Source organism: Anabrus simplex, chromosome 1 (genome assembly GCF_040414725.1).
Source record: "Anabrus simplex isolate iqAnaSimp1 chromosome 1, ASM4041472v1, whole genome shotgun sequence".
NCBI lineage: Eukaryota > Metazoa > Arthropoda > Insecta > Orthoptera > Tettigoniidae > Anabrus > Anabrus simplex.
The window spans coordinates 360,968,477-360,983,553 of record NC_090265.1 but is presented as its reverse complement, the minus strand read 5'-3'; the positions used below and the strand labels follow the sequence as shown (position 1 = coordinate 360,983,553).

General features: G+C 39.4%; 1 protein-coding gene across 1 annotated transcript in view; it reads right to left on the bottom strand.

The window, feature by feature from the left end:
• Positions 1 to 15,077, bottom strand: part of LOC136856797 (protein bric-a-brac 2) — a 673,104-nt gene that overhangs the window by 25,689 nt on the left and 632,338 nt on the right. The window lies entirely within an intron of this gene.

The following is a 15,077-nucleotide window of genomic DNA, read 5'->3' as shown; positions in this document are numbered from 1 at the left end:
GCGTTGGCTAGATTCTGGAGCAAAGTAGAAAATAATATTGTCATTGCCGGTTAAAGTGCTGGCCTTCTGAGCCCAAATTGGCAGGTTCGATCCTAGCTCAGTCTGGTGATATTTGGCATTATATATTGGTATTATAAATTTACTCTTCTTGGCATATCTGCCAACTTTACAAAGCCAAAAATCAGGAGATTTTGATGTTAAAATCAGGAAAATCAGGAGATACAATTGGTCAAAACTGCTTAATCCACATGTCTTGTGCAATACAGTACTATGATATATTTATAACACTTATTGTCTCAAAGCCTGACTGTTGCAATAACGAATCTACAAGGCTAAAAATTACTCATCTCTATTACCTCACAGGAAGTATGTGAGTGAGATGATCGGTCTCTGATAAGCCACCTGAAAATAGTATGAACTCATGCTCCACACGTGTGAATCGGTCGTGCACTTAAATTCCATTACTTAGCAAATGCATAGATCATATATTGCATCAAGCGCTCGCACGATTATGTGAAGCACAATGCTATTTGTATCAAACAACTAGCTGTTGTACCCGTACTTCGCTACGGAATTCTCAGAAAGGCTGTCAATATAGTTTTTGCAACTGAAGTCAACATAGGTCATTACAATGACGTCGGTACAAATGTCACGATTAAAAGCAATGCTGTAATATGAAATATTCAATAAAATAAAAACTTTTAAAGAAAAGTACTACAGTGTAGATCTAACAGTTCAAAGTTCCAGAGCTAGAATGACCAGACCACAGACAGCCGCGAACACTCCTCCTGTATCATTATTCCATTTAAGATGATGCTTGTTGTTTAAAGGGACCTAACATCTAAGTCATCGGCCCCTAATGGTTCAAACCGAGATGAAATGTAATGACAATTTAAAAGTCCAAAATCATCCACTGACCAGAATTCAAAACGTGAAGAATGGATGGATGGATATAAATTTAAAACAATCAGTGGATCCAACCTGCAATGCCCCACATTCCCAAAAACTAGCAGTAATCAATAGCATTATTGACCAAGGGACTGCTTCTAGAGCACAATCCTGAATCTATGATTGTTGTAGTCTAAACGGGTCCAAAATCCAGGCCATCGGCCCCTCATAATGGTACTTATTACAAGGAAAATAGAACCATGGTATTTGTTATGTTGCGGTACTAATCAAAAGTAGCGTAAACTCGCGGTATTCCACACATTATGGTACTGCTCACAGGTAATGTAATGCGCACATGTTACACAGACCTATGGTGTTTCTCACATTGCAGTGCCATTTACAGGCAACACAAAACTATGGTGTTCCTCACATAGGAATACTAATCACAGGGACTCATACTATCCCATGGTGTTCCTCACACAGTGGGTACTAATTGTAGGCAAGGCAGACCCATGGTGTCGCTCACAGAGTGGTAATTATCACAGATACTGTAAAACTCACCCTGATTCACACACTGTCGCTACTAATCACAAACCTATTATATACCTAACATAGTGGTACTACGTGCAAGTAAAAGCGACCCATGTTGTTCCCCGCGTGGTGGTAATAATTATAAGTAGTCTCATGGTTCTAATTCAAGCATCCCTAGGTCGCCCTTTTAGTCGCCTCTTACGACAGGCAGGGGATACCATGGGTGTATTCTTCGCCTGCATCCCCCACCCACAGGGGGGTTGTGTGTTTGGTCTGCGAGAGCCATTTTATTTTGCTCAAGTCCGCCGGCAAGCCGGTTAGGACCCCCCTATCCGTCACCTGGAACGCGCCACGTGGGAGTATCACCTCTCCCTCTGCTACACCAACGTAGTAGGTTCGTGGTTATTCCATTTAAGTGTGCACACTGCTCATTCCTATCACTGCCTCAGAGTAGGGATCGAATAGCTGGAATACTATGATGATCCAGTGTGTTCGTACCAGTAGTATCAGAAAATGTATGAACCAGAGGAATGGTATGCTAAAGAAGAGAGAGATCCAACTCCCCAGCTACTTCCCGCCAATATTCAGGCAGGCTGTTATACTAGGTACGCAGCAGTAATCCCATCTATTGGAGGTAAATGGCAGCAGAATACACAAAGCACATCGCAACAAACAATGGCCAATGTAATGTTACTTTGATCAATTCTATGAGCTGTCTATATTGCAGGCCTTCACATTTAGTTTTCTTCCGACTCTGTGATACTAGAGCATCTAATGTAAAGCAAGTCCTTTCTTTTATGACTCCCTCTCATGTTATTATTCAAGCGATCGTTCCTTCATGCCTTTTTTCTCATTCCTATAATCATCTTCACAATATTATTATAGTCAGTATGGTAAAGCTGAATAAGACATTAAAAAATCAGAAATTGTACTCTATAACTTTTGTTATGTAGTACTTTTTGATATGACCAATTAGATAGATAATTAAAAATTAAATTTTGGCATCTTCCCCTGACGTACCATTTAGAACAGGGTGAAAGTAAAATTATTTACAGCATAGACTGTAAATCCTTATTACCCAACTTTACATACCGATTTTCATTAAATTCCGTTCAACCATTTTCTCGTACCTCGGCGCTGATATGGACTTAACAACAAAAATCCAAATTCATGAATATCTCTGTTATCATAGCTAGTACGGTAAAAATGTATGACATAAATGATAAGAAATTTACTAATATTCTTCTTCTTTTCCTACCGCTTTTCCCACACCTTTGGGGTCGCGGGTGCGAACTGTGTCGCACATGTGGATTTGGCCCTGTTTTGCGGCCGGATGCCCTTCCTGACGCCAACCCTATGTGGAGGGCTGTAATCACTATTGCGTGTTTTTGTGGTGGTTGGTAGTGTAGTGTGTTTTGTTGTATGAATATGAAGAGGAAAGTGTTGGGACAAACACAAACACCCAGTCCCTGGGCCAGATGAATTCATCAGAGGCGATGAAAAAATGAAATGGCGCATGGCTTTTAGTGCCGGGAGTATCCGAGGATATGTTCAGCTCGCCAGGTGCAGGTCTTTTGATTTGACTCCCGTAGGCGACCTGTGCGTCGTGATGATGAATGAAATTATGTCAGCGAAATTAACCAATTATGGTTAAAATTCCCGACCCCACAGGGAATCGAACCCGGGACTCCTGTGGCCAAAGGCCAGCACGTTAACCTTTTAGCCACGGAGCCGGACATCAGAGGCGATTAAAATACCCGACCTGGCCGGGAATCAAACCTAGGACCCTCTGTACCGAAGACCTCAACGTTGGCCATTCAGCCAATGAGTTGGACACGATAGGAAATTTTATATCTTTTATTATGTAGTATTTATCTATAGGGCCAATAATAACAAATATGTGAGAATTAAATGTTAGTCTCTCCCCTAAACTATCATTTCACTCGGCGTGAACACACTTTTTTATGGCCTAGATTGTAGCGAATTATTCCCAGACTTTATATACCGTTTTTCATAAATTCTCTTCAGCCGTTTTCTCGTGATGCTCGTCCATACATACATACATATAGAAAGACATTACGGAAAATTAAAACGTGCATTTCTCCTTGTTAATGTGGTCACGACCAGTACAGAAATATCATTCTTTTTCTATTCTGAGCAATGTACAGACACTCTTATATTATTTATATCGAGATAAATTAAAATTAGTCAGAACTGTCTCCATATGGCTCCTAAAATCTCTAGAAAAGTCACTAGTCGTTATCATTGAAATTCTGTCACTAAATTACTAAAAAAGATTCCATTTCTAGCGACTAGTCTCTAGAATCAACTAGACTGATGTGAACGAACACGAACATAGCAAGCGAGAACGAGAGATTGACGATTGATATACGCGTCGGGATATATAGGTTTCAATAAACATCGCACATTCGTGCACATTTCTCTCATAAATAAACATAGATATTTCGTTTGAAAGCGGCCAATGAGCGAAGAATTTCCTGCCGCTGGCGTAAAAAGGCTGAAATGGCGGGATTTGAAAACAAATGTTTGAATTCCATAAAAAATAAGAAAAAATCGGGAGAAATAATAGAATAATCAGGAGGCGGGAAAAACAGTCGAAAATTAGGAGTTTCCCGCCTAAATAGGGAAAGATGGCAGGTATGTTTCAGTGGTATGGGCACATAATGAGAATGAACAGGGAAAGACCTGCCAGCAAATATTTTGACAATCTTGTAGGAAGAAGACCACAGGGAAGACCAAGAAAACGTTGGATAGAGACTGTAAGATGAGATGTGGAGGAGAGAGGACACAAATGGGAGGATGTACTGGAACAGAAGATGTATGAAGACAGGAGGAGATGGCAAGCGCTTGTACACCACACCCAGGAAACTGGAGTTGGGAAATTATGATGATACAATGATGAATAAAAGTGGCAACAGTGCGCGGCCTTGTTGTACACTGGCTAGTGACAAACCACTCTGAATATCCATCTCCTATTTGAACACAACTCTAGCAATGTTTGTACAGCATTTTGACCGTATTAATTAAAGCACAAGGTATATATCTATTCTCAAGTCACTCCCCAATTTTTTGTTTCTGTACACTGCTCAATATCTAGGAAAATAGAGATGACATCTATTCGTTTTTGCCAGTGCTTTTCCACGATCATCCTTACACAAAGTATCAGATCTGTAGTTACCCTATTCCTTTTATAATCATACTCCTGCTCTTCAAGCTGTGGTTCAATGATGGTCCTTAATCTCTGTTCTATGATTTGTTCTGTTATTTTAAGTCCAAGAGATAGAAGAGTGATGTCCCTGTAATTGCTGGACTTCAGTCTATCTCCCTTCTGAAATGGAGGATGACTCCTTTAGTCTACTCTTTGAGTAGCTTTCTTTTTCTTTGCAAATGGTTGTTCTAACAGTTCATAATTAACATTATGTTCACCAGAAATATAATGTACTCTGGCAGGCCAGTCCATCACCACAACTGTTGCACTGTTGCTCAACTATTACACTAAAAAAAAAAAAAAAAAACACTTGGTAAATCATCCTACACTGGGTTATTCAGCAATCTCACTGCTAACCAGCAAGTTAAACTGAATATTTCTGAGGCTAATGGCTTGCTCGTTAAAGACGCAACTTACCCTGTGAAGTCAATGAATTCTAGACATATTTCTTGTTATTGGCACAGCTTTCCCCAACCTGCCTCCTGTGGCAAGGACACTTAACTGTGTTTAAAATCACGTTCCTTCCACATGATGATAAATAACATTTTCAGGACTAGGAAAACAGATCGTACTACGTGGTAATAGCGAAAATTTGTGACGCGATACAGTATTTTTATATAGATCAGGACTTTAAATTATGACGTGTTAAGTGAGAAAAAATTGTTAGTGAGGAATGCACAAATAAGGTTTTATTGGATTATTTTCAGGAATATTCAGCAGAAGTTGACGGAATGTCCAAAGATTCTGAAAGCGTGGAAACGATAGAATTTGCCCTACTTTGTGGAGGGACAAGAAGTTCAGAAGAATGTGGCATGGTTCTTATTGCTTTAGTTTTGTTCACCTATTTTGCTCGTGGCTCTAACGACCAATCGCCACAATTTTATCATTTTTGTGATGTCACGTTAATTTTATTGCACTTGCATGCATTTGTTTTTTACATAAATACATCATAATAGCGTACTCAAACACCTTCCAAAATACATTTGACTACAGACTCCAAAATCAACAGGGTGCAACTGTGTTATTCTGATCAAGGCTACAGGGTAGGTGTTGCCCCCATACACAAATGTAAAAGAATGTTTCATATGGTGTAGTTTAAGGGCCTTATTTTATGGCACCTCTCACCTAACACTTGTTGCACCACCACAACCACCAACACCACGATCAACTTTATGGCTACCCCTGTAGAGTTTAAACTTGTTTCATAGATGACTAATATTATTGTTAAAAGGGGCCTAACAGGTAGGTCATCAGCCCCTAATGGTACAAGGTGAACGAAATGAAAATTAAAACTTCGAAGGAGGTGCAGATTAGAAAGAGAAAAAAAAGTAGGAATAGTTGCGCGAGTAAGGAGAGATACAGGGAGCTTACTAGGAAATTGAATTTAGCGGAAATGTCACCTAAGGATAACATTATGGCAAACATAATGGGCAGCCATATGAATTATAGGTATCAATGGAAGGATTTGTATGGATACTTTAATTAAATTAATAAATTTCATTCTTTGTCCGTATTGAACCAAGATTACAACTTTTATTATCATTTGGATCCACCTTATTCAATACATAAAAACTGTTGTTTAGATGAAATTACAACATATATTTCAATCAGAACTAAGGCAAAAAGGGCATCGAAACTAGTTCTGATTGAAATATATGTTGTAATTTCATCAAAACAGTTTTTATGTACTGAATAAGGTGGATCCAAATTATAATAAAAGTTGTAATCTTGGATACTTTAAGACAGAAAAGGTACCAGGAAGGACTTTCCAGGGATTTTAATGAACAAGAGGAGTGTATATGTGAGGACTTACAGAAGGCAGAAGTATTCAGTCAGCAGTATATACAGGTAATTTGATATATGGATAATGTCTAGATAGAAGAGGCTACTAATACTAGCAAATTAATGAAATCTGTGATAATAAAGACATTTACAAAAAAAAAAAAAAAGTTGAAAGCTAGAAAGTCAGCTGGGATTGATAAGATTTCTGGGGATATATTATTAAAGGCTATAGGCTGGAACATAGCGACACATTTGAAATACTTATTTCATTACTGTTTGCATGAAGGAGCAATATCAAATGAATGGAGAGTTGCAATAGTAGCCCCAGTGTACAAGGGAAAGTGTGACACACATTAAAAGGATAACTATGGGCCAGTCAGTTTGACATGCGCTGTTTGTAAGCCCTGAGAAAGCATTCTGTTTATATTAGACATGTTTGCAAAATTACTACCTGGTTTAATAGAAGGCAGTTCAGGTTTAGGAAAGGTTATTTGAGGGTGGCTCAACTTGTAGGATTCCAGCAAGATACACAGCAAATATTTTAGATTCAGGAGTCAAATGGACTGTACCACTCTTGACCTATCCAAAGCTTTTGATAGGATAGATTACCGACTTTAATTAGGGCTATTGGACTAGGCAAAAGAGTGGTTGAATGAGTGGCTAAATTTATAGAAAACAGAACTCGAGAGAATTAGAAAAGGTGAACTGTTATTTGATCCTGCGATGATAAAAGAGAGGGGTCCCACAGAGCAGTATTTTGGACCTTCGTTTTCTTATATATACTAGCTGATGCACCCATGCTTCGCAACGGAATTCTACATTGTATACATAATTCTAGGTTAAGTAGTGTACACGTTAGGAGTAAGATTCTATTTAATTGCACGTTACCCCAGAAATGCAATGAGAACGTCACCATACGTCTTTTCTCACGTGAAGACAGGGTTAGGGGATTTTCATTGTAATGGCAGGCCCTCTTGCCTACTATGTCACAATGAAGTTGTGGAGTTTTCATTTTGATGGCAGGCCAACTTACCTGCCTACTGGCAGTCAATCGAACTGGGCAGTTTTCAGTATAATGGCAGACACTCACTATCCTTCCACCTTTTTAAATCCTCAGAATGACTATCTTTGTGATTTTCAAAACTGAAATCAACATAGGTCATTCTAATCTCTCCATAACACCGGGCGAGTTGGCCGTGCGCATAGAGGCGCACGGCTGTGAGCTTGCATCCGGGAGATCGTGGGTTTGAGCCCCACTGTCGGCAGCCCTGAAGATGGTTTTCTGTGGTTTCCCATTTTCACACCAGGCAAATGCCGGGGCTGTACCTTAATTAAGGCCACGGCCGCTTCCTTCCAACTCCTAGGCCTTTCCTATCCCATCATCGCCGTAAGGCCTATTTGTGTCGGTGCGACATAAAGCGACTAGAGAGAAAAAAAAATCTTGCCACTGCGGTTTATACTATAAGCAACTCCGTTCTATTTCACCAGGCCAGCAGCACAAAAATAATAACTTCGTCCCGATGTCCTTCATGTTTTCATTTACGGAATAATATCAATTTAAAGTCTCACTAGCATCCCACACTGATGTTTTCACATAAAATTCAAAGCTACATGAAGTTAAATAAACTAAAAAGCAAAAGATTCTAACCCGCAACATATTCCCAATAATACAATTATTAACAAATAACTGCCGTCATTGTTGCCATTCAAATTGCACCGTGTACTCGGTGACACCCAATGAGTCTCCGTCCATGCTGACCAAATTCACCGCACTAAACCCAGGACTTCAACAAGATAACTTTCAGTTTGACTACGCCTACAGGACCTCATTTGAGGTTCTAAAACTAAAAAATAAAACTTTGGAATATTTTTCCCTGCCCCCTGTGATTATAAACTAAGGTTGGACTGTCTGCATATTACTGATGTGTTAATGCTGCAATCGTCATCCAACGACTAAAACAACGGGACGCACTTGATGCTAGACATCTTTACACCCTCTCTCACCAAGCTGCTCTCTTGTAAATATGTATATAAGCTGTGATTTCTCAACTGTTCAATTGGATATTGTAAATATACTGTATAGTTACCCTGTCAACCTGTAATCGTTCAACCAATGGCAGTAATTAATGTTACGAACATTGACGCCAGATACTCTATAACCCTTTCTCCCCTGACTGTTTTAATGCATAATTTGTATAAACTTTATAATTTCCTACGATTTTCAGTGAGTGCGTCAATTATTCTTCGGAACACCACTGCTGGACTCTGCCAAAATACCCAGTGATTTTACGCATTGGTGCCGACTACTATGTCTATAAACTTATATAGTTTAACTGTATCACCTGTGAGCATGTTTTTCTTGGTTGCTTAATTTTCCCATTGTAATGTATCTTAATGTTTATAATTTAATCACTAATCAGGTACCTGATTTTTGCCTTGAGGAGGTAATTTGACTGATGATGCCCTCAACGAAGGGCGAAACATGTTTCAAATGGAATTAATAATAAATTCCTAAATGTTTAAATTTTATATGTATTGAATAGTTGACACAATAAACCCTTTAGCATCCTACAGACCAGCACCTGGCGAGCCGAACTTGTCCTCGGACACTCCCAGCACTAAAAGCCATACGACATTTCATTTCTGAGCAATGTTATTCTGAGGCAACTCTTCTTTTGTTTGGCATACAAGTTCCTCTAGCTTTAGTCTTCCTTTCCCATAAAAAGGAAAAAACTGCTGGGATTCTATAATACCTATCCATATAAACAGTATGGCCTTTGTTCACTTAGTTTGCCAGCAGTCTAGTAAGAAGTGGAATAATACCAGTGTCTGCAGCACCTTTCCTAGTACAGACTTACATTTTCAAAACATACCCTGAAAAAGCATCCCAAACAACAACAACAACAACAAATAACTTTACACCATAATTTTTGGGCTTGTTTTTCATGTACGCTTTGAATTGAATTTGACCACAAAAACCACACATCCCTTCATCAACTGTTAGTTTTGAGTATGAAACGTAAGAAGAGCAAAATGTATGAACAAGACTGTCAGAGAAAGGGTGGATTTTATGTAATGGATCATGGTTTGGCTGTTCACGAGGGGTATGTTGTGTAATGATTCAAATGAAAGTTTGAAAGAATCGCCTTGAAACTGTTTCTGCTCATAACAAATGATGGAAATGAAGTCGAAAGAAATGCCCTTTTTGACCAATAGTCGCTCAGTTTTTGGTTTCTTTACAAGGCACATATGACAACTGTGAGAAATGCGTAAGTTGACTGGCCACCACAAGCTCAACTAACTTTTCAGTTTCAATTTCACTGTTCGTCTTAGTTTTTCAGCGACGGAGGCAGCATACCTGTTAGTCTCGGACTTGAAGAGTGTCACCATTAGGAACAAAAATTGAAAAACAATCTAGTGCAGTCGACTCTGCATCCAGTGGTGCGGACACACCCGATTGTTCTTGAAAAATAGGCTCTTGGGGCGGAGAATCAGTGAAAGTCCAACCTAATTCAGTATTTGTAAGCTTCCTACAAGTGTTAGTACCATAAGCACAACGTTTACGCCTTTTTGGAGCTGGCACAATGTCAGGAATCACACCCAAATCACCAGAAGTACTCAGCGAATGTGAATCATTCCCTGCCTTTGAATTATCATCGCTTGCATCACTTTGTTCTAAAATAAAGGAAACTGAACTACTAACTTATTTCTGAATGACCTCCAGTCATATGAAGATCACGAAACATTAGCTACATAAACTACAAAGTGCAAAATCAAACCTGGGTAGAATATGATATAATAGGTCTTTCTTTATTCGTGTCAGAAGTATCAACTTATAGATATTTAACAAAAAGCAACATCTACATTTCTACTATACAAATATACAAGTCTATTATACAATCACAGATAGAGCAACAATATTCAAGAGCTAGATGATGCTTGCCCAGTATTGGGCGACGTCAATAGCGTTGGGGGAGGCTGCAATCAAGTCTTTCATAGTGCACATTGAAGGACATAAAACACACTGACATAGATGTTGGATCGTCTGCTGCTCTCCGCAATCACAAAGTGATGAATCACTTGAGAAGCCCCACTTCCGCAAGTTTACTTTGGTTCTGCCGACTTCTGTACGGAGTCTGTTAAGGGCTTTCCATACTGTCCACTTCTCCTGGTGTCCACATGGAAGACTTTCCTTTGGCTCTATCCAGTTGGAAAGGTGGTGGATTCTTTCTTTCCACATTGTGACTCTAGCATTCTCTGCTTTCCCCTCAAGGTTGACTGATGTGCGGAGAAAACTTTTCCTAGATTTTAGCCTCTGTGTGGCTGGTTGGTATCCATAGAGAGGATGTGCTTCTGAAGAAGATGCCTGGAGCCTTTCTTTGTTAGCTGCTACCTCCCTACGAATCTCACCGGGAGCAATACCAGCTAAAAGTTGGACCTTCTCAATGGGTGTAGGTTTCAAACATCCAGTGATGATCCTGCAGCTTTCGTTTAAAGCTATGTCGACCTGCTTCGTATGAGCTGACCTGTACCAAACTGGGGAGGCATATTCTCCTGCAGAATAGCATAGAGCTAGAGCTGATGTTCTAATTGTTTGTGGTTGTGTTCCCCAACTTGTTCCTGATAACTTTCGTAGAATGTTGTTTCTGGCAGCTATCTTTTGTTTCAGGTTTTGGCAATGTTTCTTATATGTTAATGTGCGATCCAGCATAACTCCCAGGTACTTTGGCGTAAAGCAGTGTTCCAGTAAGTTCCCCTTCCATAGTACTTTGAGTTTCTGAGAGGCCTGCGCATGCCGCAGATGGAACGCACAGATTTGAGTCTTAGCTGGATTTGGTTTGAGTTGGTTTTTCTCATAATAGTTACCTAGCTCTTCTAATGCAGCAGTTAAAGAGATCTCTGCTTCATCAAAGGTATCAGTTTGAGTAGTAAGTGCAAGGTCATCGGCATAGATAAAGCTTTTAGTATTTAGTATTTAGTATTTAGTATTTAGTATTTAGTATAGGTTATAAATACCATCATCACTAATATGAAGTTTGAAATCAGGGTCTAGATCTGAATCATCCACCTCTTCTTCAGAACCACTGTCATTAAAAATCTCTTCTAACATCTCTACAATTTCACTTTCGTTCAATGATCCACTCATGATAAGAATTACAGTCTATAAACATCTCACACAAAGTAAACAAAACTCTGAAAGCACGTGCCTTGAGCAGCAAAACGAAGGCACTTGCAGATTGCAAATTCATGCAAAAAGTGAGAAATCATGTTGCAGTGTTTTCCAGAAAACTTCAGAGCTGAGCGGAAATCGAGTAGAAATACAGGAAAGGAATATGTAACCACAAAGGATACTGTTACAAGAGCTAAGAGGTCAAAGCCACTTGCGGACTGTCGGATGAAGTGCAAGAGGATTCTGGAGGCAATCCACAGGGAGAAACCCATCAGGGAAGAGCTGTTTGATGAATTTTGATCTTCGGGTGACAGAAACAAAAGAGCTAATTACATTGCTCAACTCTAGAAACAAAACAGTCAGGTACATCACCTGACAAATAGCCTCAGTACTACCTAAATCACTTTGCCAGTAAATCTACCGACACAAGGCTGCAACAAGCACAATAAACAAAAAAGCAGTGGGTTTTTTTTGCTAGTGGCTTTATGTCACGCCGACACAGATAGGTCTTATGGCGACAATGGGATAGGAAAGGCCTAGGAGTTGGAAAGAAGCAGCCATGGCGTTAATTAAGGTACAGCCCCAGCATGGGAAACCATGGAAAACCATCTTCCGGACTGCCAACAGTGGGATTCAAACCCACTGTCTCCTGGATGCAAGCTCACAGCCGCGCGCCTCTGACCGCATGGCCAACTCACCCGGTCATACAGTTTTTTAAATACATAAATTACGAATGTATGATTATCAAACAAATTATGAAAGTATGGTTATCAATAAGATAAAAATTAGCCTAATTATACAAGCTACTTTGCAAAGAATGCATAGGAACAAAGAATTTCTTTTAAACTCAAAAAGTGTTTGTCTTAGGCAAATTTATGGTACTGATAATAGCTTTAACCAATTCCATCAATTATATCTATTGATTCTCCTTTTATAAAGACAGTGAATATGAAAGGGAAAACAAACATTAATGATGCTGATACAGAGATGCCAACTTTCAGAAAAGCAATTAGTAATGTGGCCAATAGGCCATCAGGGTGGACGGAGTGTGCTCACCATAGTGAAGGTTGAAGGATAATTTTTGAGTTGAGTACTGTAGCAACTTGTAGTTCCTGTTTAGTAAAAGTACACTGGTGACATGATTTTTCTTTTAAAATCATGGGCATTCTCTGCACTAAAAGAGTACTTAACAGTTGTGTTCATTTAAGCACGAAATTCAGTCTTGTCCTTTCTCGCACTGAGCTCGATAGCTGCAGTCGCTTAAGTGTGGCCAGTATCCAGTATTCGGGAGATAGTAGGTTCGAACCCCCTGTCGGCAGCCCTGAAGATGGTTTTCTGTGGTTTCCCATTTTCACACCAGGCAAATTCTGGGGCTGTACCTTAATTAAGGCCACGGCCGCTTCCTTCCCTCTCCCATCATCGCCATAAGACCTATCTGTGTTGGTGCGACGTAAAGCAACTAGCAAAAAAAATTCTTCCTCACCAAACTCTTTCCACTGGAGAATTGCTATAGGGTACTAGAAGAATAGCTATCATTAACTTACTCAGTGAAAGGTGCTTCCTTATTCCTGAAGCATCAGTGATCTTCAATATTTCAAACAAAATTATGTCGACCCTTTTATCCTTGTCAAAAGGGAATCCATCAAATTGGAAACAACTAAACTCTGTTTCCAAAGATTCAATTTTTTCTGATGACAGAATTTTAGGAAAGCAGTCAATCATAAATTCTATAGTAAAAACATTCTTGGATTTCCTCTGAAAAACATCAGCAACTTCAGCATGCTCGAGAAACTTATCCCTAATTGGGTCGTTGTTGACAATGTACTCATACGTTTTTTTATAGAATAACAGAAAACACCCTTATACAAGCCCTTGTGTTTGCTCCAATGACTGTCACTTTTCTATTACTTAGCAGAACCAAATTTCACATAGAGCAAATTACTATGGGACTCTGAAACCGAGGATGCTCTCATAAAGCAAACAATAAGGTCACTGAAAAAATTAACTTTGAAGTTTATGAATAAGTGGTCTCTCTTGTTGGAGGAATACATGTAAGGAGTTGAAAACTGTAAGAACAGAGCTGAGGAACAAAACGTAAAGCTTAGTAGATGGAGTTTCAAACTGTTCCTTAACTTTCAGAAATTTTCAGTTGGCCTTGTCAGAAGAGTATTTTTAGAGGGTTCCACAGTGCTGACCCTTGATACATTCTATAAAAGAAATAACCACCTGGTGGAAATATACTTCAAAATTTTGAGAGGCTTTTCACCATAGACTTCTTGGCAGACCTTTAGAGCATTTTGCCTCTTTGAACTCTTCAGCAAATAGTAATAAATGTCAATTAAAACTTGTTCAACATTAACATTTACAAGAGCACTGCACCCGTTTTGAGCAGTTAAGTGATTAAGATGACAAGCACAACCTTGCATGCAAATATTAAGGTTTTCTTTAAATATATAGAAGCTCACACCTTTGGAAACACCAGTCATAGTAGTTGCACTGTCGCATGCAAAACATGTTTAGTTATCCCATGGAATCTGCGTCTTCTTCAGTTCATTATCCTAAGCATTGACAATTCCTTTGCCTGTATTGTCTTTTGATTCCTGAATTGAATGAATTATAGTTGAAATTTGCTTTTAGTTTCCCCATCAAGAAGCGTCACAACTAAGGTGTAGAGTTTTTTTGTCATTCATATCGTTACTGCTGTCTGTTGCCATAGAAAAGGGCTGGGACTTCATTAACTTGGTTAGCTTTTCCTCAACTGTAGAAGCCAAAGTTCTAAGTAGCGCTTCACTGAGCTCGATAGCTGCAGTCGCTGAAGTGCGGCCAGTATCCAGTATTCGGGAGATAGTAGGTTCAAACCCCACTGTCGGCAGCCCTGAAAATGGTTTTCCGTGGTTTTCCATTTTCACACCAGGCAAATGCTGGGGCTGTACCTTAATTAAGGCCACGGCTGCTTCCTTCCAACTCCTAGCCCTTCCCTGTCCCATTGTCGCCATAAGACCTATCTGTGTCGGTGCGACGTAAGGCAACTAGCAAAAAAAAAAGTAGCGCTTCTGTTTTTGCTTTCATACAACTGTACTTTGAAGTAATATTAATCAGTCACGCACTCAGTATTCACAATGAAATGGAGCTTGTTTGGCAGAACAAAGACAAAAGAACACATATTTGCTTGGGAGACTGATCTTGTGACAAACGAAGACAACTCCACAAGATCTACCACTTTATGGTGGTTATTTTTTCGGTACTGGAAGCACACGAGTTTGGCGCATGAAAAAATATTCTGAAATGAGGGACAGGAAAGGGCACGGATATAAATGATTACCGAGAAATCTGACAAATATTCTGAGCATTCAAGTTGTAATGGCATTCCTTGTGTATCCATTTGAACAACTCATACACTTGCAGTTAAAAATCAACAAAAAATCGTAATTTGCGGTGTGTCAATTCGTAGAGGCATAATTATGATAGGAAATTCGT